The sequence below is a fragment of the Castor canadensis genome, chromosome 10 (genome assembly GCF_047511655.1).
Source record: "Castor canadensis chromosome 10, mCasCan1.hap1v2, whole genome shotgun sequence".
Classification (NCBI taxonomy): Eukaryota; Metazoa; Chordata; class Mammalia; order Rodentia; family Castoridae; genus Castor; species Castor canadensis.
Window position 1 is genome coordinate 64,978,645 of NC_133395.1, and position 26,179 is coordinate 65,004,823.

General features: G+C 36.7%; 1 long non-coding RNA gene across 1 annotated transcript; it reads left to right on the top strand.

Moving 5' to 3' along the window:
• The first annotated feature begins 539 nt into the window (after window positions 1–539).
• Window positions 540–2,728, top strand: LOC141411316 (uncharacterized). The gene is made up of 3 exons (XR_012436087.1): window positions 540–641; window positions 1,094–1,201; window positions 2,673–2,728. It is a non-coding gene; the product is annotated as an uncharacterized lncRNA (long non-coding RNA).
• The last annotated feature ends 23,451 nt before the right edge of the window (window positions 2,729–26,179 follow it).

The following is a 26,179-nucleotide window of genomic DNA, read 5'->3' on the forward strand; positions in this document are numbered from 1 at the left end:
GTACTGCTGAAGCAGAATCACATCTTAGGTTGGTACTTCTCCAAGTAAAGAACCTGTTTGAAATTGAATGCTCCCCTTCTTTTTGGTCTTACAAATGCCAGTGCATCATTTTTATTAGACCTGAAGCTTTATATGCTAGTAATGAATATATTAAGCTCACATAGTTACCCTTCCAGGTTCAGGAATAGTTCTTTAGTTTTAACTTAGTTCCAGTGAATGGCACCCATCTGTGGTTTCACTGCTCTGAATTTAAATTAGTTTGTAGGTACACAAAGTATGATTCTCAAGTCCCTCCATCATTTTGTATTTTCATCCATCATTTGTGTCTTTTCTATCCATCAGATAGGGTTACTTCACTGCAGGCTTGAGTCTGGGTTCTCTCAAACATGGTGGCCAGGGTTGGATTTGGTTTTGAGACTCTAGCCTTGCTTGGTGACAGAGCTCTGCATTGTGAATGACACATCTTGGCTGCATCGGCTCAGGCCATTTCTGCTGAGGAGTCCACTGCTCTTACTCTGGTGCTATCTTCTCTTTGCCACAGGTAGAGTCCTCTCTAATTAAGCCAATGGACTGCCTCTGTACTTCTATCCACCCTCAAGGCTGTCTTTCTACCTATGGGATAAGATGAAGTATCTGCAGAGGTAAGGCAGGGGCTGTGAAGGCTGAAAGACCCATCTAAGACAATTCTCTCCATTCATTTCTGCTGAAGTCTCCTCTGCTCTCTGACCACTGTTACCTCATCCTTGCTCCAAACAGGATTGTCTTGTCCTTTTACCCAATCTAGTAAAATCTCTTACACAGGCATTCTGAAAAAAGAAAGAGAAAAAAAAGCAGTGGCATATATATATATATATATATATATATATATATATATATATATATATATATATATATTATGATCCAAGTGGTTTCTAGTCTTTACTGGTGATGGGGTCTTCATGTTAGTTTCTTTTCCTCAAAGCCCTGATCTAATATTAGGCAAAGGAACCAAGAGCCTTTTGTTTTGGTAAATTAGTGGGGAAATGGCATTTGAAGAAAAGTCTGCCATAGAACTTAACTGAGAGTATAATATTCTCTTTCCCAACTAATGAAGCTGAGTGGGTATCCCAGAAACTTGTTTTCTGAAGAGGACGACTCCAGGTCATCACTAAAGATGTGTTCAGGCAGAGAATTCGCACACTTCCTACAAACTGTAGAATTGGTGAGTTATAGCACGATTCTGACTTTCTGCCTAACGATGTCAGAGAATGCTGATAGCTTCCAATTGTTTTAGGACTTATTTGTAGTCTGAGTTTTCAGAAACAGTCAAAAGAGTAACAGCAAATTCACAGTATTTTCGTCTTGAAAACTGCCTGTGGTGTTTACTTTCTAAACTGCTCCTGTATGTACAGTTCAGTTTAGCCACCAATTGCCTTGTTATTTCCTTACTAGGTTCTGTTTGTGAAAAAAAAAATCGCTGGTTCAGAACCACCAATGCCTAGTGTGTGTCCACAGGCTGTAACAGGGTAGGAGAGAAGTCAAGCAATACAGTGAGCAGCAAAGGGATTGTGCTGCTTGTGGAGGGATGTGGTAGATTTTTGCAGATTGTCTTCTGGGCTCAATGTGCTCATCTAGAAAAGCTGTTTTTCTCACTTGTAGAAGGTAGCTATAACCAGACCTCAAAGCAAGTGGAGGGCCATCCATATGCCTAAATGCACTCTTTTCTCCTAACTGTTACATACTTCCAGTGCCCTGCTCTACAGCCCAAATAAAGGGTTATAGTCATCCATCTGTGTAGAGCCACAGTTTCCCATTTTTTAGCATCAGCTAGGCTGGTAGGAATGGACTGGGACCTTGTCTCCCAGTGATAATAGAACCTCAGACATTGGCTGGCTATGTGAACTGCCTATTTCTTATTGCCGGAGTTGTTTTGATTTTGACTAAATGCCAATCTATAGATTCTCTCTTCCCTCATCCCAGAAAATGAAAAATAATGCCTTTGACATTGTTTCTAGAATTTTAAACTAAAAATGATGGTACTATCCAAAGTTCTTTTACTTCACAACATGACAAAAGATTCCTTCCACATAGACTCAGGATTAGAACATCTTACCCTCTAAGTTTACTTAGACTGTTGACTCCAAGGTTTCTGATCAATAGCATCAGAGGGTTTTCCTTTTGACCTGCTCCACATCGTGTGGTACGGCGGTGTTTGGTGCACACCCGTGTGTGCACACAGTGCCCTACAGTCCCAGTGCCTGCCTAATTTAGGAGGATTACATTCCTGGCTCTGTGGGAGGAGAGCGGTATAGAATGCAACATGAAACAGTAGCCCTCATTTTGTTTTAAATGACAAATTAATGTTAATTGTTCTCAGAGCTGGATTTTATTCTTAAAATTAAAACAATTTTTCTCCTTTGGATTTAATGAAGTATTGTGAGTGGAAGCCAGTGTGACATGGTGAATGATGTCAGACTAATGAAAGGTGTGCAGCCTAATTTAAAACCAAACCTGAACTCTTTTAAAGAGCAAGAAACATATTGTACATGCAAAAAAATGATGCACTAAATCCACACGGCAATATGCACATGAACAGTTAAAGACAAACAGGTTCATATCTACAGTAACTAACATTTGACACAAAAAGCTAAAATTGTGTTTCCATCTGATTTTATACTTTTTAAATCCCTTAGGTTGTTCGTGAAAGAAGTGACAAAATTACCTCCTGTGGAAACTACCAGTGAAACGTGAGTTTAAAACAAAATTAAAGCTATTTATACATATATATGTAATATGCATATATACACAATATATAATACTTCTATCAAAACACCCACATGTGTACAAATAGACACTGAAATTTAAAGAAAATAAGAGCTGGTCATGGTGGAAACGGTAGGGTACTCATGTAATTACAACTACAGGGAAGGCAGAGACTGAGAGGGTCAAAGTTGAAAGCGATCCTGTGTAAACAGTTAAAGAGACCCCATCTCACCAAACAAGCCAAGTCGGGTATGGTTATACACTACCCTAATGCCAGTTACCCTGAGGCATAGCTAATAGAATCATATTTGAGGCTGGTCCCAGGTAAAAACAGGACAACCAATATAAAACAAAGAAAGTGTGGGAACCCTGGTTCAAGTCTGTTAAGTGCCTGCATTGGGAGGCCCTCAGATCAAGCTCTTGTACTGCTATAAAAGATCCCCATCCCAAGAAAAACCCATAAAAAAGTAAGGTCATACAAGGAAAGAAAAAAGAGGCTGAGATTTATAAAAATTTATCCTCTGGATCTAGATCTTTTTACTGAGAGATCTCTTGAAAACTGAAAACTTCCATCTTGTTTAGATCAAATTGTACAAGAAAGGAACAGGTCATGAAAGTATGCATCTTCTAGTCCATGTATAGGTGATCTTAGTCACAATCTCAGGAAACTCAGGATTCCTATTTATGCGTCTTTATGGAGCAGATCAAAAGAGAGACGCCTGTATGGAGCAAAGACAAGGAGAAAGCACGAGTGCCTTCATCATAAAAGATCAGAGATCATGGGTGTGGTCCTTATTATCCAGAGCTCTGTCACCACGTGAGGCTGGTTCCCAACCCAAACACACAATGCACTGATCAGAGCACCTGCCTCAGGCCTGCTGCTATTGACTTCTTGTTCATGCAGAGAAGAAATTTATGATGGAGAAAGTAAGGAGTGGATGCAGGGACTTGAAATCAGGAACTTAGGGCAGAAGGAGTCCTTCCTAGAAACCTCACTTGAATTAGAAAAAAAAAGAAGCTGACACTTTGCTTATATTTAATTGTAAATATCTAAACAGAAATCTTGAGTTGTTGAACTGTTTGCCCCCAAATATTTTGATTACAAGTACATAAAATGATAGACGAATTTTAAAATAACTGATTTATGGACTGGGGGCTTGGCTCAAGTAGTAGAGGGCCTAGCAAGCTGGAGGCCTTGAGGTTAAACCCCAGTATTGCAAAATAATTTAATCAATTAATAGTAACTGATTTAAATCTGAATAAAAGTCTACTAGTTTATAAGCTGCAGGCAATTTGAGGCAGAATGTGAAGTCATGTGCTGTCTGACTAAACGTATTTTTATTTTTATTTATTTTTTTTCTCAGTGGTTTTGGTTTGTAAAACATTTCTTTTTTTTTTTCATTTTTCTTTTATTATTCATATGTGCATACAAGGCTTGGTTCATTTCTCCCCCCTGCCCCCACCCCCTCCCTTACCACCCACGCCACCCCCTCCCGCTCCCCCCCACCAATACCCAGCAGAAACTATTTTGCCCTTATCTCTAATTTTGTTATAGAGAGAGTATAAGCAATAATAGGAAGGAACAAGGGGTTTTGCTGGTTGAGATAAGGATAGCTATACAGGGCATTGACTCACATTGATTTCCTGTGCGTGGGTGTTACCTTCTAGGTTAATTCTTTTTGATCTAACCTTTTCTCTAGTTCCTGGTCCCCTTTTCCTATTGGCCTCAGTTGCTTTAAGGTATCTGCTTTAGTTTCTCTGCATTAAGGGCAACAAATGTTAGCTAGTTTTTTAGGTGTCTTACCTATCCTCACACCTCCCTTGTGTGCTCTCGCTTTTATCATGTGCTCATAGTCCAATCCCCTTGTTGTGTTTGCCCTTGATCTAATGTCCACATATGAGGGAGAACATACGATTTTTGGTCTTTTGGGCCAGGCTAACCTCACTCAGAATGATGTTCTCCAGTTCCATCCATTTACCAGCGAATGATAACATTTCGTTCTTCTTCATGACTGCATAAAATTCCATTGTGTATAGATACCACATTTTCTTAATCCATTCGTCAGTGCTGGGGCATCTTGGCTGTTGCCATAACTTGGCTATTGTGAATAGTGCCGCAATAAACATGGATGTGCAGGTGCCTCTGGAGTAACAGTCTTTTGGGTATATCCCCAAGAGCGGTATTGCTGGATCAAATGGTAGATCGATGTCCAGCTTTTTAAGTAGCCTCCAAATTTTTTTCCAGAGTGGTTGTACTAGTCTACATTCCCACCAACAGTGTAAGAGGGTTCCTTTTTCCCCGCATCCTCGCCAACACCTGTTGTTGGTGGTGTTGCTGATGATGGCTATTCTAACAGGGGTGAGGTGGAATCTTAGTGTGGTTTTAATTTGCATTTCCTTTATTGCTAGAGATGATGAGCATTTTTTCATGTGTTTTCTGGCCATTTGAATTTCTTCTTTTGAGAAAGTTCTGTTTAGTTCACATGCCCATTTCTTTATTGGTTCATTAGTTTTGGGAGAATTTAGTTTTTTAAGTTCCCTGTATATTCTGGTTATCAGTCCTTTGTCTGATGTATAGTTGGCAAATATTTTCTCCCACTCTGTGGGTGTTCTCTTCAGTTTAGAGACCATTTCTTTTGATGAACAGAAGCTTTTTAGTTTTATGAGGTCCCATTTATCTATGCTATCTCTTAGTTGCTGTGCTGCTGGGGTTTCATTGAGAAAGTTCTTACCTATACCTACTAACTCCAGAGTATTTCCTACTCTTTCTTGTATCAACTTAAGAGTTTGGGGTCTGATATTAAGATCCTTGATCCATTTTGAGTTAATCTTGGTATAGGGTGATATACATGGATCTAGTTTCAGTTTTTTGCAGACTGCTAACCAGTTTTCCCAGCAGTTTTTGCTAAACGTATTTTTAAATCCTATAGCACTTAACCCATATGAAATTTCATTTGTATGTGGTGATGGATGAAATGTGAGATATAAATATGCCCATAAGATACATGGGTAGACATGTATGGATAGATGTAAATTTATGCTAATTACGTGTACACATACATGAGCACAGATACATGGATACACACACACACACAGAGGAAGGTGGATGTTGTGATTTGGGATGCTCATGAGCAGGAACTGGTGCAATACAGAATGTCATTGTCAGTGCTTCTGAGTAGCCTCGTGGTAGCATGTGGTAGCACCTTGCTACCTTTTTGGATGAATTTGGATAAAAGAGGAACATGTTATAAGTGGTATACTTCTTTCTCTTGGTTCATTGAAAAAAATATTTCATTGATAATTGACACATGGTAAAAATTCACATTCGTAGTGTTTAGTACAACATTTCAAAACATGTATATCATGTGTGATAATTATATTGGATAATTAGCATTTCTCATACCTCAGACTTGTATCATGTATTTATGCTGTAAACATTCAATACTCTTTCTACTAGCTATTTTTAAAATAGTCAATTAATTATCATCAATCATAGGTATCTTATGGTACTGCAGAACTTTAGGAGTTATTCCTGATGAATGAGCTGCACCTCTGTGCTCTTTTACCATGCCCTGTCCATTCCTTCTCTCCCATACTATTCCTAGGCGGTGGTAGCCACTATTCTCTCGTGTATTTCTTTGAGATCAACTTGTAGCTTCCTCATCTAAGTATATTCAGAATATTGCTCTCATTTTCACTTCTTTCAAGAATTTTTTGCTTTCTCTTATAAGTGTCTTGATGCTCTTCTCTTACTGTTGTTAGAATTCTCTTCCTCTTGTACTTTTGATAGTGAGACTATAATATGCCTCGGTGAATATCTTTCTGATTGAATCAATTGGGAACCTTTGGATGTTTGTATCTTTGCCAAGATTTGAACGTTCTCAGCAATTGTTTAATTGCTTTCTCTTTTTCTGAAATCCTCATGTTGGAAATATTTGCTTGCTTAATGGTTTCCCATACATGCCATGTTCCCATACATGTTTTTTCTTTTAAAACATCTGACTGAGTTATTTCAAAAAACTTATCTCGAAAATCAGAAATTCTTTCTTCTGCTGATGAATTCCCCTGTTGAGGTTACACTATGCTTTAAATTTTCATTTCTGAGCACCTTAGTTCCAGTACTAATCAGTTCCTTACTTATTGGTTATTTTAATGATCTTTCAAACCATGAATTATCTTCCTAATTTTGTTGAATGTCTGTCTGAGTCCCTTGTATCTTAGTTTCTTTGAAAGCATTCTTTTAAGTTCTTCCTCAGGCAGTTTGTTGGTTTTCTTGTCTTTGGGGTCTGTTATTAGAGAGATTGTGTTACATTATATGTATCATGTTACTGTATTTTATGCTCTTTGAGTCCCTACATTGAAAATTAGGCATCTTCATGGATCAGTTGCCTCTATCAATTTTATAGGGTGACTTTTACAGTAAAAGTCTTCTGCTGCTGATGAGTTCTAGAGTATTGGTTGAATAAGCTGTATTGGCTTTGGTTACAGAAGGTTACAGCTGTGGTGTTCACTCAACTTCTTCAGATATACTCACTGATGGAGATGTCTGCATTTGTCTAGTGGCCTGAGCTGCGTGAGATTTCACTACTTGTGTTCACTATTCAAGTTCACTGGCAGCTCTAAGCTCAGTGTGCCCAGATATGGGCATGGGACAACCATGTGTTTTCTCAGGACCTGGGAAGGTGGGGCACACCAAAGACATAGATGGGTGTGGGTAGCATGCCTGGTAATGGGGTGAGGAGTCTATTAGCATCTGAGGAACACATAATGTTAGGTTGTACCACAGGGCCAAGAGAGGCCTTCTTTCAGTGTCTTAGGACTGCACATGTGACTTTGGAGGGTCTCTGTGCTGACATATTCAGGGAGGTCAGCCCAGCTGCTTCCCGGAGTTAAGGGTTGGCAGGTGGGGCAGACCGTCTTTCTCAGGACCTCAGTGGATAGGTCCAAGAGCTGGCAATTCAAGTGTTTGTTCGGAGGATGACTAGGACCACCCAGTTGCTTCCTAGGCTGGCAGAGCCACCCAGGAAAGGATTTTCATCTGCTTCTCTGGACCTCTGGGAACCAAGCTTTTTTGGGAAGCCTTCCTGGCTATACTCTGGGGCAAAGTGTGGAGGAGCAGGTCCACTTACCCTCAGTAGTCTAGGTCATTCAGGACTGGTTGTGCAACTGCCTCCTCTCTTGAGACTATATAAGCATGGTATTGGCATCGCTTTGGGAGTTGTGGAAAAATAGGCAGGACACTTGACTATTTTCTCTAGGCCTCTGTAGGCTGAACTGCTCAGGGTGGGCAGTGTGGGTGCTTTTCAGGGAAATGGGAAGGTAGATAGAGCCTACTGATTGGTTTCCAGGTTTAGGAGAGGAGGTGATGCTGAGGGTTGTTGCCTTATTCCTTTACAGAACCTGGGAGGGTGGATTGTCAAGATAGCTCTTGGTAGTAAGAGCATATGTGGGGGAGGGCACCTCAAGGGTTGGCTTTTTCTCTGAGGCAATACAGAAGGGTGGTAAACTAAGAGTTCTGAAAACTGTAGTCAGGCCATTCATAGGATGCAAGATTCTTCAGCAGTAAGTACACAGACACCCACCCATCTGTGGCATGAGTAAGGACTCCTGGAGGCTTCTTGCTTACTCTTTCCTTGTTAAGTGAAATCCCTCTTGTTCCAAGGTTAAATATCAGAGACCAGATGTTCTGGTGTGTTTAGTTCCCAGCAGTAAAAGGCCATCATTTGTCTCCATGCTCTGTGATATTCCCATTGGCACCAATGTTCTTCCTCTAGTACACCAGTGAAAAACCTGTTCTTGTTTCCTTCTTACCATCCTTTGGTGTGCAGGGAGGCATGAAATCTACCTCTAGTTACCTGCTACATGTTGGAGTTAAGTTAATGGCTATTAAACAAGGATGTATCATGTTTGTTTTTTTCAGAATCTTAAGATATTCTTTACCACCACATGAAGACTCATTTCCAATTTAAACAAATACTGTATTTGAATTTGTGATGCACACATGAATAGTCAAAGATTAAGTCGTACATAACTCATTGAATAAATGTAGTTATTTGACACAAAAAGCTAGTTATATTTACACATGTAGCTTTAGAACGTACTGGCATCAATCAACAACACCCACCTATGATGGAGCCATCAAAGAGAGGTGAAGTATAAATTAATTTAAAAAGATAAATACCTACTTGTTTATATAATGAAAATGCACATTGATATACACACATGCACATATACATATTCTATATGTACATATTTATATGCAAAAATACATCTAGCAACACACACATACACATACTCACACCCCTCAGATTTCCACAAACACATAAAACCATGAAAATAAAGAAAGGTAGAGCTCTGTAAAAATCTACTCTCGGGAGTATCCTCAGCAAGAGGACTCTACCTGTGGCAAAGAGAAGATAGTAGCAGACTAAGAACAGTGGATCCCTCAGCAGAAATGGCCTGAGCTGATGCAGTCAAGATGTGGTGTTCACAATGCAGAGCTCTGTCACCAAGTGAGGCTAGAGTCTCAAAACCAGACCCACTCCTAGCCATCATTTTTGAGAAATCCCAGACTCAAGCCTGCAGAGAACTAACCCTATCTGATGGGTAGAAAAGACATACATAATGGGTGAAATAAGGAAGTGATGGAGGGGACTGTGGATGTAGCTCATGTGGTACAGTGACTGTTTTGCAGCATGAGTTCAAACTTCAGTCCCACCAGAAAAAGAAATCAGGAAGTAATGGATGGACTTGAGAATCAGAACTTTGGGTAGGGTGCTGGCACCTACAAACCGAAGTTGACTTTGAGACAAATGCACCACTAAAGGCTGTCCTCACTGGGATTAAGGTAGAAACTTAAGAATTGTTCCCAAATCTGGAAGTGTTACTATTTACACATGCTTAAAATAAACATAGACAAGCATAGAAGGGCCTTGGTTCTAATAAAAACTGACACACTAACTTCACCTGGCAGTATGCCCAAGAACAGTTAATGATCAACCTGTTCTGTCTATAATAACTAGATATTGACCAAGATAATGTGCTAAAATTATGTGTCAATCTGACTATATGTTTTTATAATCCTTTAGCTTGCACATGAAAGAAGTGACAAAATTATCTGTGGAACCTACTAGTGAAATATAAGTAAAAGAAAAAAGAAATCTATACATATATGTATAAATACGCATATATTGCAATACATACATATATCTATCATGAAAAATATACACAATGCATACACAAACGGACACAGAAATGTTAACAAAGATTGAGGGTATGTCTTTTCGGGGTGTAGAACACCTGCCTAACAAGCATAAGTCCCAGAGTTCAAACTCCAATAACATCAAAAAAATAAAAGAAATTTTAAACAAGAGGGAGTGGACATGGTGTTGCACACCTATAATGCCAGCTGTATGGGAGGCAGAGATTGAGAGGGTCATAGTTGGAGGCCAGCCTGGGCAAAAAGCTAAGGAGGGACCCTCATCTCAAACAACATGCCAGATGTGATGGCTTATAATTATAATTCCAGCTACTGGGAGGCATAAGTATGAGGATTGTGGTATGAGGCTGGTCCTAGGAAAAAATGAAAACCCATATCCAAAAATATAACTAAAGCAGAAAAGGGTTGGGACCAAGTCTCAAATGGTAGACAGCTTGGCTACCAAGCAAGAGGTCCTGAGTTCAAATCCTAGTACAGACAAAAGAAAAAAGTCAAACAAGGAAAGAAAAAAAATAGAGGTAGAGATTTGTACAAATTATCCTCGGGGGTCCCTCAGCAACTTTGACTCTGGCTCTAGATCTTTTCCCTGAGAGATCTATAGATAAATTCTGTCTTGTTTAGATCAACTTGAGTTAGAGAGGAACAGGTCATTAACTGTATGTATCTTGTAGTCAGTTAGTATATAGGTGATCCTTAGTCACAGACAATCTCTTAGGGAAACTCAGGATTCCTGTTTATGAGTCTCTAGTGTGGAGTAGACCAAAGGGGAGAATCCTGTATGGAGCAAAGAGAAAGAAGTAGTGGATAGGAGGACCCTCATCATAAAAGATCAGAGGTCATGGGTATATCCCTCACTATCCAGAGCTCTGTCCCATGTGAAGCTGATTCCCCAGAGCACCTGTTTTGGGGGTTTGTGTTAGAACAGGAAAGACATTTATGATATACATTTATGATGGAGAAAGTAAAGAGTGGATGCAGAGACTTGAGAATCAGGAACTTAGATAGGTTAGAAGGGACTCCTACCCAGAAACTATGGTTGAATTTGATAAAAACAAACAAACAACAAAAGCTAACAGTCTTTGGTATTTAGTTTTAAAGACTTGAACACACATCTTGAGTTGTTAAAGTTTTTACCAGGTCAATTATATCTATTACAAATACAAAAAACTCATTTCTATGGAAAAATTATATACAAGTTTCAAAATAACTTATTTACATGTGAATAAAAGTCCACCAGCTTATAAGCTGCAGAATAATTTGAACCAGAATGTGAAGTGTAGGAAGTCATATGATGTCTGACTATATGTGTTTTTAAATCCTATAGCTCTTCCCTATACGAACTCTTATCAGTGCCTCATGATGGATCTTTCCATGAAAAGTAAGATATAAATATGCCATAAGATATATGGATAGATATGAAAGAATAGATATAAATTTATGCTAATTACATATATATACATAAATATATGTACATGGACATTTACACACACACAGAAAGATTGATACTGAGATTTGAAAAGTTCATAGTGATGAGTAGTACAGTACAAAATGTCATTGTGAATGTTTCTAGTAGTCCTATTGAAATGTGATATATATATATTTATCAGTAATGAGTTATAGATAAATAGATGCAAATACATATAAAACACATATCATTATGTTCACCCACCCATACATACTTAGCATGAGCACCCATACATATACACGCAGAGAAAAGAGAGATTAAAACATGGGAAATTCAGAGTCTGGAGCATCCATGGCATACAGAGCACCTCAGACAGTGTTCCTAAGTGATCATTAGAATACATAAAAGGGATGTGCAACAAGAAACAAGGTTGAATTTAAAATAAACAACTATGCAAAAGACTGTTAAGTATTGATTCAGGTTCAGTAGCAAGTAACTGCTCCTAAATCTTGAGTCATCCTTTTTCCTTCCTTTCTTTCTTTCTTCCTCCCTCTGTCCTTCTCTTCCTTCCTTCCTTCCTCCTCTCCCCCTCCCCTTTCTCTCTCTATCTTTTCTTTCTTTCCTTCAACAGACTCTCATTATATGGCCCAGAATGACCTCAAACTGCCAATATTCTTCATTCAGATTTCATAGTGCTGGGATTAGAGTACCCCTAGGTGAATTCACCAATGAGGCATAAGATATAGATGAAAATATTTATATGTGTATGTATATATACATGCACATGTATGTAAGTTTACACACAGCATACAGACAGATTGAGATATAGTATAGTCACTACCTGAGCATCCATGTGTATACAAACACTCCTCAGTACTCTTTCAAATGCCCTATCATGGAGAACTTTTTTATGGAAGTTCTTTTATTTAAGGTAGAAAAGAGGTAAGAACCCATGGAGGTATTTAAGATGGACAAGCTCCTAGGTCCAATCCCTAGAACCAAAAAAAATGTCATTGTTCTTACGCCTGGAATTTGTCCTCCTTAGTTTTTGCAGATGAGACCCTCAAGTCACTGAGGGAGTGGAGAATCCTATTTGGAGGCAAGAGGAGGTGGAAGTGGGTAGGGAACAGAGGAACCTTAAGCACACAAAGTGAAACTCAGAGTTCTGGAAGTGTTTCTCACTTTCTAGGAGTACTGCCACCATGTGAGGCTTGATGGGACTCCTGCCTGAGATCATACTTTTCTGATACTGTGTGAGAACAGAAGAGACAACTTTGAAGGTGGAAGTGAGGAATGTATGGAGGGACTTGAGAATCAGGAATCTAGGTGTTTTAAAGGGATTTGCACCCAAAAACTGAAGCTGGATTTAAAATAAGTCAAAGAAACAACAACAAACAGTCTTTAGATTCAATTGTGAAAACCAGAGCATAAATCTTTAGTCATTAAACATGTACAGAGGTCAAGATATTAGTTAAAAACATCAGGAATCATATCCACAAAGAATAGACAAATAAGCTTCCAAATAACTGATTTAGAGACAAGTTAAGGGTCAACCTGTTTATGAGCTGTACAGAAATTGTAGCTTATTTGAACCTAAAATTTAAGATTAGTAAATTAATATGTTTTAAATTCTCTAGAACTTCTGCATATGAGCTTGTAGAAATACCATCTGATGAAGCCACCAGAAAACTGTGAGATATAAATATATAAAGATATATCAGTATTAATTGTAAATACACATACCCACCTATACATCTAACAATTCATGCACCCTGCACATATACTCAGAGAAAAGAGAAATTAAAACATGAGCAGTTCATAGTCTGGATCATCCATCCATGGCCAAAGGGAGCATCTTTGATAATGTTTCTAAATGGTTATTAGGTCTGATAAGAAGGATGTGTAGCAACAAACTGAAGTTGAATCCATAATAAATTACAACACATAATTTATGCACAATACAATTTACACATTGATTCAGATTCCATAGAAGTGAGTGCAGTTAAATCTTAAGTCATTCCATTTCAGGACTAAAATGTTTATGAGAATCATATTCTAAGGAATATGACATGTCAGAATCCAAGTAACGGAGTTACATGTGAAGTTCTAAAGAGCAATCAGTTAGTGTGTTGAAGAGTAATTATAACTAATTTGAGTCAAAATGTCATATCTTACCATGTACCTTTTAGTCCTTTAGCAAGGTTCCATATGAAATAAAAACACAATCCTTGGGTGAATTCACCAATGAAATGTAAGGTAAATGAAAGAATGTTTATATGTACATATACACACACGCACACACACACTCACATGCACACATGCATGTATGCGAGCCTACATATATAGCACATCAACAGATTGAGATAGGGGATAGTCACTGCCTGAACGTCCATGTGTATACAAACCCTTCTTGAAACTGTTTCAAATGCCCTATCATGGTGAACTTCTTTATGAAATATTCTTGTCTTTCAACTTGAGGCAGAAAAGAGGTAAGAACCCATGGAGGTGTTTAAGATGGGCAAGCTCCTAGGTCCAATCTCTGGTACAGAAAAAAAAGAAAAAGGTCATTGTTCTTACTCCTGGACTTTGTTCCCCTTTGTATTTGCCACACACACACAGAGAAAAGACAGATGAAAACATGACAAGTTCATAGTCTGGAGCATCCAAGACAAAACAGAGCATCTTGATATTATTTCTAAGTGTTCATTAGATGGGATAAGAGGGAGGCATACCAATAAACTGAAGGTGAGTTTAAAATAACAAAAGGCTGTTAGTATTGTTTCAGCTTCCATAGTAAAGGAATATAGTTAAATCTTGAGTCATTCCATTTTTTCCTTTCCCTTCCTTTTCTTTTCTTTTAAATTTGAGACAAGACCTCACTATGTAGCCCAGGTCATCCTTGAACTATTGATTCTCTTGCTTCAGCCTCTCAACTATTGGGATTATAGACATGCCCCATTATACCCAGCATGAATAATTATATTTTCCACAGGACTAAAATGTTTATTAGAATCATATTTTAGGGAATATGACTTGTCAAATTTCAAATAACTGAGCTACATGTGAAGTTTTTAAAAAACAGTTTATAAGCTGAAGACTAATTTGAACCAAAATGTCACACAATATCTTACTATGTACCTTTCAATCCTTTAGCAAGTTTCCATCTGAAGTTAAAACAGTACTCCCAGGTGAATTCATCAATGAAACATAAATTATACGTGAAAAATGCTTATATGTGTGTGTATATATACATATGTACAGGTATGCAAGCATCCACCCATAGCCTTCTACCCATAGCATATGGGTAGATCAAGATACAGGATTTTTAGCTGCAGAAGCATCTGTAGAATACAGACTTCCCTTGATACCATTTCTAAAGTCCTCTCATAGCAAACTTCTGTTTGGAATATTCTTTGTCTTTTAACTTGGATTATAAAGAGGTAAGAAAAGAATTAGGGATTACATACCTTTTAATAATAACTCTGGTGTTAATGATATCAATTCTCTAATCAAAAGACACAGATTGGCAGATTGGGTTAAAAAACAAGACCCCACCATTTTTGCCCACTAGAAATGCACTTTACTGTCAAAGACAAACACAGGCTTAAAGAGAGAAGATGGAAAAAGATACTCCAAGAAAATGGGGCCTGAAAGCCCAGGAATAGCTATAGTCATACATGACAATGTAGACTTCAAAATTAGTTAGAAGAGATAAAAAGGTCTTCATATTGATAGCAGGTACAATCCATCAAAAGGAGATAACAATTGTAAACATACATGCACCAAACTTCAGCACACTCAATTTCATAAAATAAACACCACTGGACATAAAAACACAAATAGATCCCAACACAATAATAGTGGGTGAGTTTATACCCACTCTCACTAATAGATTGCCCAGACAAAAAAAATCAATAAGGAAACTTCAGGATTAAATGACAGTATAAATCAAATGGAGTTAACAGACATCTATAGAATATTCCATCCAACAGCTGCAGAATAAAATTTATCTCATCAGCCCATAGAAATTTCTCCAAAATAGATTATATTTTGGGACATAAATACTTTTTATTTTTCTTTTTCTGCTGTTTTCTTCTTTTCTTTTTTCCTCTTTTTTGTTAGTGTATAGTAATCATACAAATGGGTTTTATTGTAGGATATAAAGGAAGTCTTAACAAATATAAGAAAGTTGAAATGACTTTCTATATTTTATCAGGCCACAGTGGAATAAAACAAAAAATAAACAGCAAGATAAACTATAGAAAATATTCAAAAACATGGAGACTGAATGATCAGGGGGTCACTGAAGAAATAAGAGGGGAAATAGATATGATCATGTTGAATCTACACACAAAGACATATACACAGAAAAAAAAAAGATTGAGATCTGGGAAATACATTAGGTGACAAGAGTGTCTTTGACATTATTTTCCAAATTTTTCTTAGTGTAATATCTGTAGGTACCTTTCTCTCTTAGTTGTATAAAGTTGGAAAATGTCTTAAGTACACTTCTGAGCTGGAGGTATGGCTCAAGAGGTAGAGTGCTTGCTTAACAAGTGTAAAACTCTGAGTTCAAACTCAAGTATCACCAAAGAAATCCAGAATGTTTCTTACTCCTTAGTTAGTAAAAGCCAAAAAAAAAAAAATGCTAGGAGAGTATGTAATGTCTTATGATACTACAGTAGGCAAGAGAGGAGAGAATCCTATTTGGAGCTAGAAGAAAGTAATAATATATAGCACAGGGAGAAGTGGAATCCTCAATAGTAAGAATGGGATTAATAGACCTTGAATCTATCTGTCACCCTCCTGAACTCTGCCACCATGTGAGACTAGTGCTTCAAACCCAAATTCACTATCACATTGAATGAAGTCCTTGTCTCTCCCCCCATCCAAGGCAGGGAAAAGACACCTGTGATATGTGAAAACTACAGGGTGGTGAAAGGACTTGTGACTCAGGAAATTAGAAAGGACATGATTTATGAGTGCTTACAAACTCAAGTTGAATTTCAAAATAAGTTTAACACATTAAACTTATTTTGATTAGTTGCAGTAATAAAAAATTGCCATTCACACTGAATAAAAATAACTTCAACCCTAGGATACTCTACCCAGCAAAACTATCATTCAAAATAGATGGAGCAATAAAAGTCTTCCATGATAAGCAGAAAGTAAAACAATATATGACCACCAAGCCACCACTACAAAAGATTCTTTAAGGAATTCTGCACAAAATACCAAACAGCAGGAGAAGAAAAGGCAGGAAAGTAGAGAGTAACATAGATCCAGCTGCTTAACACCCACTATCACCAATAGATAAGTCATCCAAGCAAAAAATCAATAAAGAAATTCTAGAACTAAATCACACCATAGATCAAATGGACCTAGCTGATGTCAACAGCATATTTCATCCAACTTCTTCACAATATAAATTCTTCTCAGCAGCCCATGGAACCTTCTTCAAAATTGATCATATCTTAGGGCACAAACCAAGCCTCAGCAAATATAAGAAAATAGAAATAATCCCATGCATTCTATCTGATCACAATGCATTAAAACTAGAACTCAACAACAAAAACAACAATAAAAAATATACAAACAATTGGAAGCTGAACAACACATTGCTCAATGATCAATGGGTCATTGATGAAATAAAAGAAAAATTAAAAGGTTTCTGGAAGTTAATGAACATGAAAACATGACCTACCAGAACCTATGGGACACAGCAAAAGCAGTCCTAAGAGGAAAGTTTATAGCCATGAGTGCATATATTAAAAGGACATAAAGATCTCAAATCAATGACCTAATGCTACATCTTAAGCTCCTAGAAAAACAAGAACAAGCAAATCCCAAAACAAGCAGGAGAGAAATAATAAAATCAATGAAATAGAAAGAAAAACCCATACAAAGAATCAATGAAACAAAAAAGCATGTTCTTTGAAAAATAAATAAGACTGACAGACCCCTGGCAAACCTGACTAAAATGAGGAGAGAAAAAAACCCAAATTGGTAGAATCAGAAATGCAAAAGCGGAGATAACAACAAACACCACGGAAATCCAGAAATCGTCAGAGACTACTTTGAGAACCTATATTCTAATAAATTTGGAAATCTTGAAGAAATGGGCAGATTTCTAGATACTTATGACCATCCAAAATTGAACTAAGAGGATATTAATCACCTGAATAGATCTATAACACAAAATGAAATTGAAGCAGCAATAAAGAATCTCCCAAAAAAGAAAAGTCCAGGACCTGATGGATTCTCTGCTGAATTCTATCAGACCTTTAAAGAAGAGCTTATACCAACCACCCTTAAACTGCTCCATGAAATAGAAAGGGAAGGAACACTGCTTAACTCATTTTATGAAGCCAGTATTACACTCATCCGAAAACCAGACAAAGACACCTTCAAAAAGGAGAACTATAGGCCAATCTCCTTAATGAACATTGATGCAAAAATCCTCAATAAAATAATGGCAAACCAAATCCAACAACACATCAGAAAGATCATTCACCACAACCAAGTCAGCTTCATCCCAGGGATGCAGGGGTGGTTCAACATATGCAAATCTATAAATGTAATACAGCACATTAATAGAAGCAAAGACAAAAACCACTTGATCACCTCAATAGATGCAGAAAAAGCCTTCAACAAGATTCAACACCACTTCATGATTAAAAACTCTAAGAAAACTAGGAATAGAAGGAAAGTACCTCAACATTATAAATGCTACATATGACAAACCTACAGCCAACATCATACTTAATGGTGAAAAACTGAAACCATTTCCCTGAAAATCAGGAACAAGGGTGCCCACTATCTCCACTCCTATTCAGCATAGTACTGGAATTCCTAGCCAGAGCAATTAGGCAAGAAGAAGAAATAAAAGGATACAAATTGGTAAAGAAACTATCAAAATATCCCTATTTGCAGATTATATGATCCTATACCTTCAAGACCCAAAAACTCTTAGACACCATAAACAGCTTCAGCAATGTGCCAAGATACAAAATCAACTTACAAAAATCATTAGCTTTTTTATATACCAATAGCAAACAAACTGAGAAAGAATATATGGAAACAACTCCATTTACAGTAGCCAGGTGGACTGATTCTCTGTCCTCATGGATTGGTAGAATCAACATAATAAAAATGGCTATACTACCAAAAGCGATCTACATGTTTAATGCAATTCCCAATGACATTCATCACAGAGATTGAAAAATCTACCTTAAAGTTCATTTGGAAACACAAGAGACTGCTAATAGCCAAAGCAATACTCAGTAAAAAGAGAAATGCTGGAGGTATCACAGTACCTGACTTCAAACTATATTACAAAGCAATAGCAGTAAAACCAGCATGGTACTGGCACAAAAACAGACATGAAGACCAGTGGAACAGAATATGGACCTGGATATGAATCCACACAGCTATGCCCACCTTATTTTTGACAAAGGCACCAAAAACATATGATGGAGAAAAGACAGCCTCTTCAACAATTGTTGCTGGGAAAAGTGGTTATCCATCTGCAAAAAACTGAAACTAGGTTCATGCCTATCACCCTGTACCAGTATCAACTCAAAATGGATCAAGGACCTTAGTATCAGACCCAAAACTCTGAAGTTAGTACAGGAAAGAGCAGAGAATACTTTGGAATAATAGGTTTAGGCAAGGATTTCCTCAACAGAACCCCAGTAGCTCAGCAACTAAGAGAAAAGATGGACAAATGGGACTTCATAAAACTAAAAAGCTTCTGCATAGCAAAAGAAATGGTCTCTACTCTGAAGAGACAACTCACAGAATGGGAGAAAATATTTGCCAGCCTTACATCAGACAAGGGACTGATAACCAGAATATATAGGGAACTTAAAAAACAAAACTCTCCCAAAATCAATGAACCAATAAAGAAATGGGCAAGTGAACTAACCAGAACTTTCTCAAAAGAAGAAATTCAAATGACCAAAAAACACATGAAAAAATGCTCACCATCTCTAGCTATAAAGGCAAAACCACACTAAGATTCCACCTCAGCCCTGTTACAATAGCCATCATCAAAAACACCACTAACAACAGGTGTTTGGCGAGGATGTGGGGGAAAAGGAGCCCTGGTACACTGCTGGTGGAATGCAAGCTAGTGCAACCACTCTGGAAAACAATATGGAGGCTTCTTAGAAAACTAAACATAGATCTGCCATATGGTCAAGCGATCCCATTCTTGGGGATATACCCAAAGGAATGCGACACAGGTTACTCCAGAGGCACCTACACACCCATGTTTATTGCAGTGCTATTCACAATAGTCAAGTTATGGAAACAGCCAAGATGCCTCACTACTGACAAATGGATTAAGAAAATGTGGTTTTTATACTCAGTTGAGTTTTACTCAGCCATGAAGAAGAATGAAATCTTATCATTTGCAAGTAGATGGATGGATCTGGAGAACATCATTCTGAGCGAGGTTAGCCAGGCTCAGAAGACCAAAAATCATATGTTCTCCCTTATATGCGGACTTTAGATCTAGGACAAATACAGCAATGTTGTTGGACTTGGGTCACATGATAAGGGGAGAGCACATACGTGAGGTAGGGGATAGGTAAGAAACCCAAAATATGAAGGTGTTTGATGTCCCCACTGCAGAGGAACTAATACAGAAACCTTAAAGCAACAGAGGTGAATATGGGAAGGTGGTCAAGAACTACTGAAAAGGTCAGGTAGAGATGAATCAACTTGGGTTGTAACACACATGTTCATGGAAGCAATGCTAGGAATCTCTCTGTATAGCTATCCTTATCTCAACTAGCAAAAACGCTTTGTCTTCCTTATTATGCTTATGTCTTCTCTTCAACAAAATTAGAGAAAAGGGCAGAACAGGTTCTGCCTGGAAGAGAGAGGGGTGGGGGAGATAGGGAGGGAGCGGGAGGCAGTGGGGAGAAATGGCCCAAACAATGTATGCACATGTGAATAAATGAATAAAAAATTTTTAAATAGCCCTTCAGTCTTGATTTACTAGGTTATAACAGAGTGACAGCTCAAATGAGGCTGAAGATCATCTTTACATCAGATGAGGCTTAATTTTAAGTAAAAATGACAGGCAAGTTCCCAGATAACTAAGTGTATATAAGTGTTTAGAGTTCAACCAATTTATAAACTATAGAGTAATTATACATAATTTGACCCCAAAAAAGTTAGTCTCTGAAGCCACTTAGCATTCTCTCTAATACTGATTGAATAAAATTATATCAATAGTCTTTATCTACCTTGATAGATCTTTGATATATCATCTCTCAATGATGACATCATCAAAGACCAGTGATATGTGTGGCTGTGTGTACATGCATATATAGAGTCAGAAACAGAGTAGACACAGAGGGACACAAAGAGAGACAGAGAGAGAAGTTTGCACAATTAAGTCTTGGAATGATCCATGGGAAAACAGTTTTCTGGACAATGATTCTAAAATTCTTTCTAAAATGTTATACACTTTAGATTTCGGGAATTCTTCTTTAAATAATTTCTCCCATTGCTGTTCAATATAGCAAATCTGTAATGATGTATTTTTGCATTTGTCGGTGGTTAAAGTATGCTGGAACACCTTTCAAAGATTGATGATGGTGATGAATATGTTGACTTCCACACATTTCAGTAAGTCTTTTACCTTTGGAAAACAGAGTTATTACTGAAGCAAAAAGAAAAACTATAGAAAGATACAAAATGTATGGAGAATGTATAATAATGACTAACTGAATTTGCAAATGTATTTTTCAAATATTTCCATGTATTCACAAATAATTTGTTTGTAGTTTGAAAGTTCACATCATTCACGGATAGTAATGTTACTATAATTTTCTTAACAGAAGCATAGAATGCTACTTATTTCTAAATGCCAGTTCTTTCTCAGTTTTCCTGGATACCATCTGATTCCCGTTTTGTAGATTTTTGTCTATGAGCAAATGGGACTGACAGCACACTCAGTGAGATTTTATTAATTTTGACTTGTTTTTGAGTAATCTTACCTGGGGTACTTCTATTGCTCTGATCTGATTGCATTTTAAATATACTCATTATCATAAAGCAATATTCTTAAAATCACTTGTGTCTGAATCTCAGATATATTCAGATTTTACTTTTGTTTCTCTCTTGACCAGTTATTCAACTACTCATAAACTTGTCAGTACTGCCAAAAAGGAAATTAGCTAGACAAAGATTACAAGGGAAACAAAGAGCCAACTTGGGAAATAAATAATTCTTTCAATAACCTTGAATTTCCATTTTCTATAACTTTTATTCAAGGACTATAAATGAAGAGTTCACACTGCCACTTTGTCATATTACATGTCTGTATATTAGCTATATATTTTCTGTAATAGAGCTGTCCAGGACTCTGGCAAATTTTGAACAGATTGAGCAAAGCAAGCATTTCCTTCTTCTTACACTACCTGAAAAAAATAAAGTGGTTTTTTAAGTGCAAAAGCTTATTGCATAGATATAGGAGAAATCTGCAATAATTCCATAGAGAAACACTGGTGCTTCAGACAAAGGGAATGGTCTTGGATTTGGAGAAAGGACTGGAATCAGTTCAAGTCTACCATCTCATATTCACTTGAGACCCAGCAAATCTTTAGATTTTTCAAATGTAAACTGGTAATAATGATATCTATGATATCTAGCTCCTTATATAATAAAAATTAATAACTTCATTATTTGTGAAACAATATTTATGAAAATATAACTACATCATATTTATGAAAGCATAATTACAAATAACAATGCTTTGAAAACTCTAAAGTTCTCTTTTTAGGTTTTCTTCTAAAAACCAAAAAGAGCATAATGAAATTCATTATAGAGATTAGGAATTCATGATTTTCAAAGTGCACTTACTCATTTAAAATTAGGCCACTTATGTCTGTTATTGGATTGAAATGTTATTTCTTCTGTATAAAATCCAAGTAATTTCCCCAGGTTATTTCATTTTGATGGGGAGAGAGATAGTCCCTCTAACTTCCTTAATTCTGGTATTGATTCTTTGCCTAGATCTAGAAACCCAATTAATAAATAGCTTATTTACAAGAGAAGCATAAGTTTTATTAAATTATATGTACATCTTCATGAGAGAGCATTCTAAAGAAATGACGAAGACATGATGCTTTTATACATTTTAGATGAGAACCAGCAGATTTGTGATGGAATGACAGGATAAATGGATTTCTTAGCCAAGTTAGCAAGTTGTAGGGATCTTGCCAGCAGATGTATGGGGGTGGGAAATGTAGAAGGTAGTAGAAGATGAGGATTACATCAGAGGTTATTTATTCTGGTTCATTGTTCCCTAATTACCAGTATGTTGATCAAGGCTATTTTTCTACCCTTGGCATAGGACATACATCCCTCCCAAAAGAATCTTTATGGCTTGTTGCATGTATAAAAGACAGGCCAAATTGCCCTTTTTGAAGTTACATTCCTCAAGTGCTTCAGATTGAAATAATCAATATACAAATTCAGCATATTTTGAGATGGTCTTCTTTAACGAAGTTCCTTTTTCACTATATGGAAATTTATAATGTTCATATAATCAAATATGTCTTACTTTATGATTTATGCCACTAATATCACACTTATAAGTCCTCTCTACCACCAAAATTGTTTAAAAATTTTTACTAGTATATAATAATCGTAAGGGTTGGGGGGAGGATGCTTACGGTGACATTTCCATGTATGCTTCAGTGTACCTCGGTTGATGAGGTCCATCGTCACCATCATCCCCCCTCATCCCCTTCCCCCTTCCCTTCCCCCTTCTTAAAATGATTTTGGCAGTTTTCAATGTTAGATCTTTAAACACATATAGAAAGTGCATCAACCGTATTTGCACTCTTTTACTGTCTCCATTCACCGTCTTCCTCCCACTGGCACCCTCCCCTTAACAGGACCTGTTTTTCATTCCTTTCCTTCATTGTTTAAGTATAATGTTCATTGTTCAATGGGAATTTTCCTTAGTATTTCACCTATGAATATGTTATACTTTAAGCAATCTAACTCCCTCCATTACTCTTCCTTACCCTTTCCTCCTACTCCATATTATTCAACAGCTTTCAGTGTGTTTTGTTTTGCCTTATTCCTACACAGATGTGATGTATTTTGATATTACTCATTTTGTATCACTCTTATTTTCCTGTCCCTCCTCCTCCTAGTCTCCTCAAACAGTCCCACTATTGGAAATATGTTCCCTGTATATATATATGTGTGTGTGTGTACATATATGATCATATTTATATTTATGTATACATTTATCATTTGTATCTTACACATATGAGAGAAAACATACAACCTCTATTTTTCTGAACCTGTTTTACTTCACTTAGCATGATCCAGTTTCATCCATTTACCTGCAAATGAAATCATTTAATCTTCTTTTTGGTTAAATAATATTCCATTACACACACACACACACACACACACACACACGTATGTCACATTTTCTTAATTCATTCATCAGTTGTAGGACATCTGGCTGTTTTCATATCTTGGCTACTGTAAATAGTGATTTAATAAACATGGGTGTGCAAGTGTCTTTATTGTATTCTGACTTATTATTTCTTCAGACATATGCCCAGGAGTGGTGTTGCTGGGTCATATGGTAGTTCTGTTTTCAGTTTTGTGAGGAATCTCCATACTTATTTCCATAGTGTGTGTACTAATTTACATTCCCACCAACAGTGCATAAGGATTCATTTTTCCCCACATCTTCACCAACATTTGTTTCTTGATGATAGCCATTCTGACTGGAGTGAGGTAAAAATATTGATGTCATTTTGATTTGCATTTCCTTTATGGTAGGGATGTGGAGCATTTCTTCATGTACTTTTTGGCCATTTGTACTTCTTCCTTTGAAAAATTTCTGTTCAGTCCTACGTTAAGATCTTTGATACACTTTGAATTGATATTAGTACAGCATGAAAGACAGGGGTCTAGTTTCAGTCTCCTACATTTCTACATGCAGACATTCAGTTTTCCCACCAACATTTATTGAAAAGCCTGTCTTTTCTCCAAATTATATTTTGGGCCCCTTTGTCAAAAATCAGATGACTGTAGCTATGCAGATTTATATCTGGGTCTTCTGTTCAATTGATGTTTATGCCTGTTTTTGTACCAGTAGCATGTGGTTTCTGTGGCTGTGTAGTGTAGTTTCAAGTGAGGTATTCTCATATTTACAGCATTGCTCTTTTTGCTCAGTTTTGCCTTAGATATTTGAGGGTTTTTGTGCTTCCACCTGAAATTTAGGATTGGTTTTTCCCTCTTTCTGAAGAATATCATTGGAATTTTGATACAGATTGAATTAAACATAAGTTGTTTTGGTAGGATAACCATTTTTACAATATTAATTCTGCTGATCCATGAACATAGGAGATCTTTCCATCTTCTTATGTGTTCTTCAGTTTCTTTCTTTGTGATTTATAGTTTTCATTGTAGAGGTCTTTCACTTTCTTGGGCTTTTTTTTTTTCTTGAGACCACTATAAATGGGATTGTTTACCTAAATTCTTTCTCAGTCTGTTCACTGTTGGTATATAGGAATGCTACTGACTTTTACATAATGATTTTGTACCTGTGGTGGAGTTTTTAGAGCCTCTTAGTTATAAGACCATATCATTTGCAAATAAAGATAATTTGACTTCTTTCTTCCCTGTTTAAATACTTTTTATTTATGTCTCCTGTTTTATTGCCCTGAGTGGATACTCCTGTCTCTCTCATTCCTGATTTTAGAGGAGATGGCTTTAGTTTTTCCCTATTTAGTATGATGTTGGCTATAGATTTGTTATATATAATCCTTATTATATTGAAGTATAATAGTTCTTAGTTTCTGAAGAGCTTTTATCAAGAAAGGATGTTGAGTTTTGTCATAGGCTTTTTCTGCACCTATGAAATTGTCATGTAATTTTTTTCCTTGCTTCTATTTAAATGTAATATAATAATTATTAATTTGTGTGTTTTGAACCATCCCTGCACCCCTGGAATGAAACTGAGTTGATCATGGTGTATAATCTTTTCAATGTATCATTGAATTCAGGTTGCCAGTATTTTATTAAGAATTTTTTCATGTATGTTCATTAAAGAGATTGAATGATAATTGTCTTTTTGTGGTATCCTTTCCAGTTTGGGGATTAGTGTAATACTGGATTCATAGAATGAGTTTGATAGTGTTATTTTCCTTTCTAGTTCATGGAACAGTTTGAGAAGTGTTAATATTAGTTCTTCTTTAAAGGTCTGATAGAATTCAGCAGTGAATCCATTAGGTCCTGAGCTTTTCTTTTTTGGGACACTCTTTTATTACTGCTTCAATTCCATTGCTTATACAGATCTGTTTAGGTGATTTGTATCCTCTTGGTTCATTTTTGGTTGGTCAAATGCATCTATAAGTTTATCCATTTCTTCTAGATTTTTCAGTTTATTTAAGTGTAGGTTTTCAAGGGATTCTTTAATGAAATCCTCTGGATTTCATTGGTATTTGTTGTGATATCCCCTTTTTCATCTCTAGTTTTATTAATTTGGGTCTTTCCCACCTCCTACTGTTCAGTCTCCATGTGTTTGAATATTTTCCGTAGTTTCTTTTGTTGTTGAATTCTATTTTTATTCCATTGTGATCTGGCAGGATACAGAAGTTATTTCCATTTTCTTGTATTTGTTAAGACTTGCTTTATGTCCTAAAATATGATCTGTTTTGTAGAAAGTTCCATCAGCTGCTGAGAGAAATGTATATTCTGCTGGTGCTGGATAAAATACTCTGCAGATGTCTAAGTCCATTTGGTCTATGTCATTTAATTCT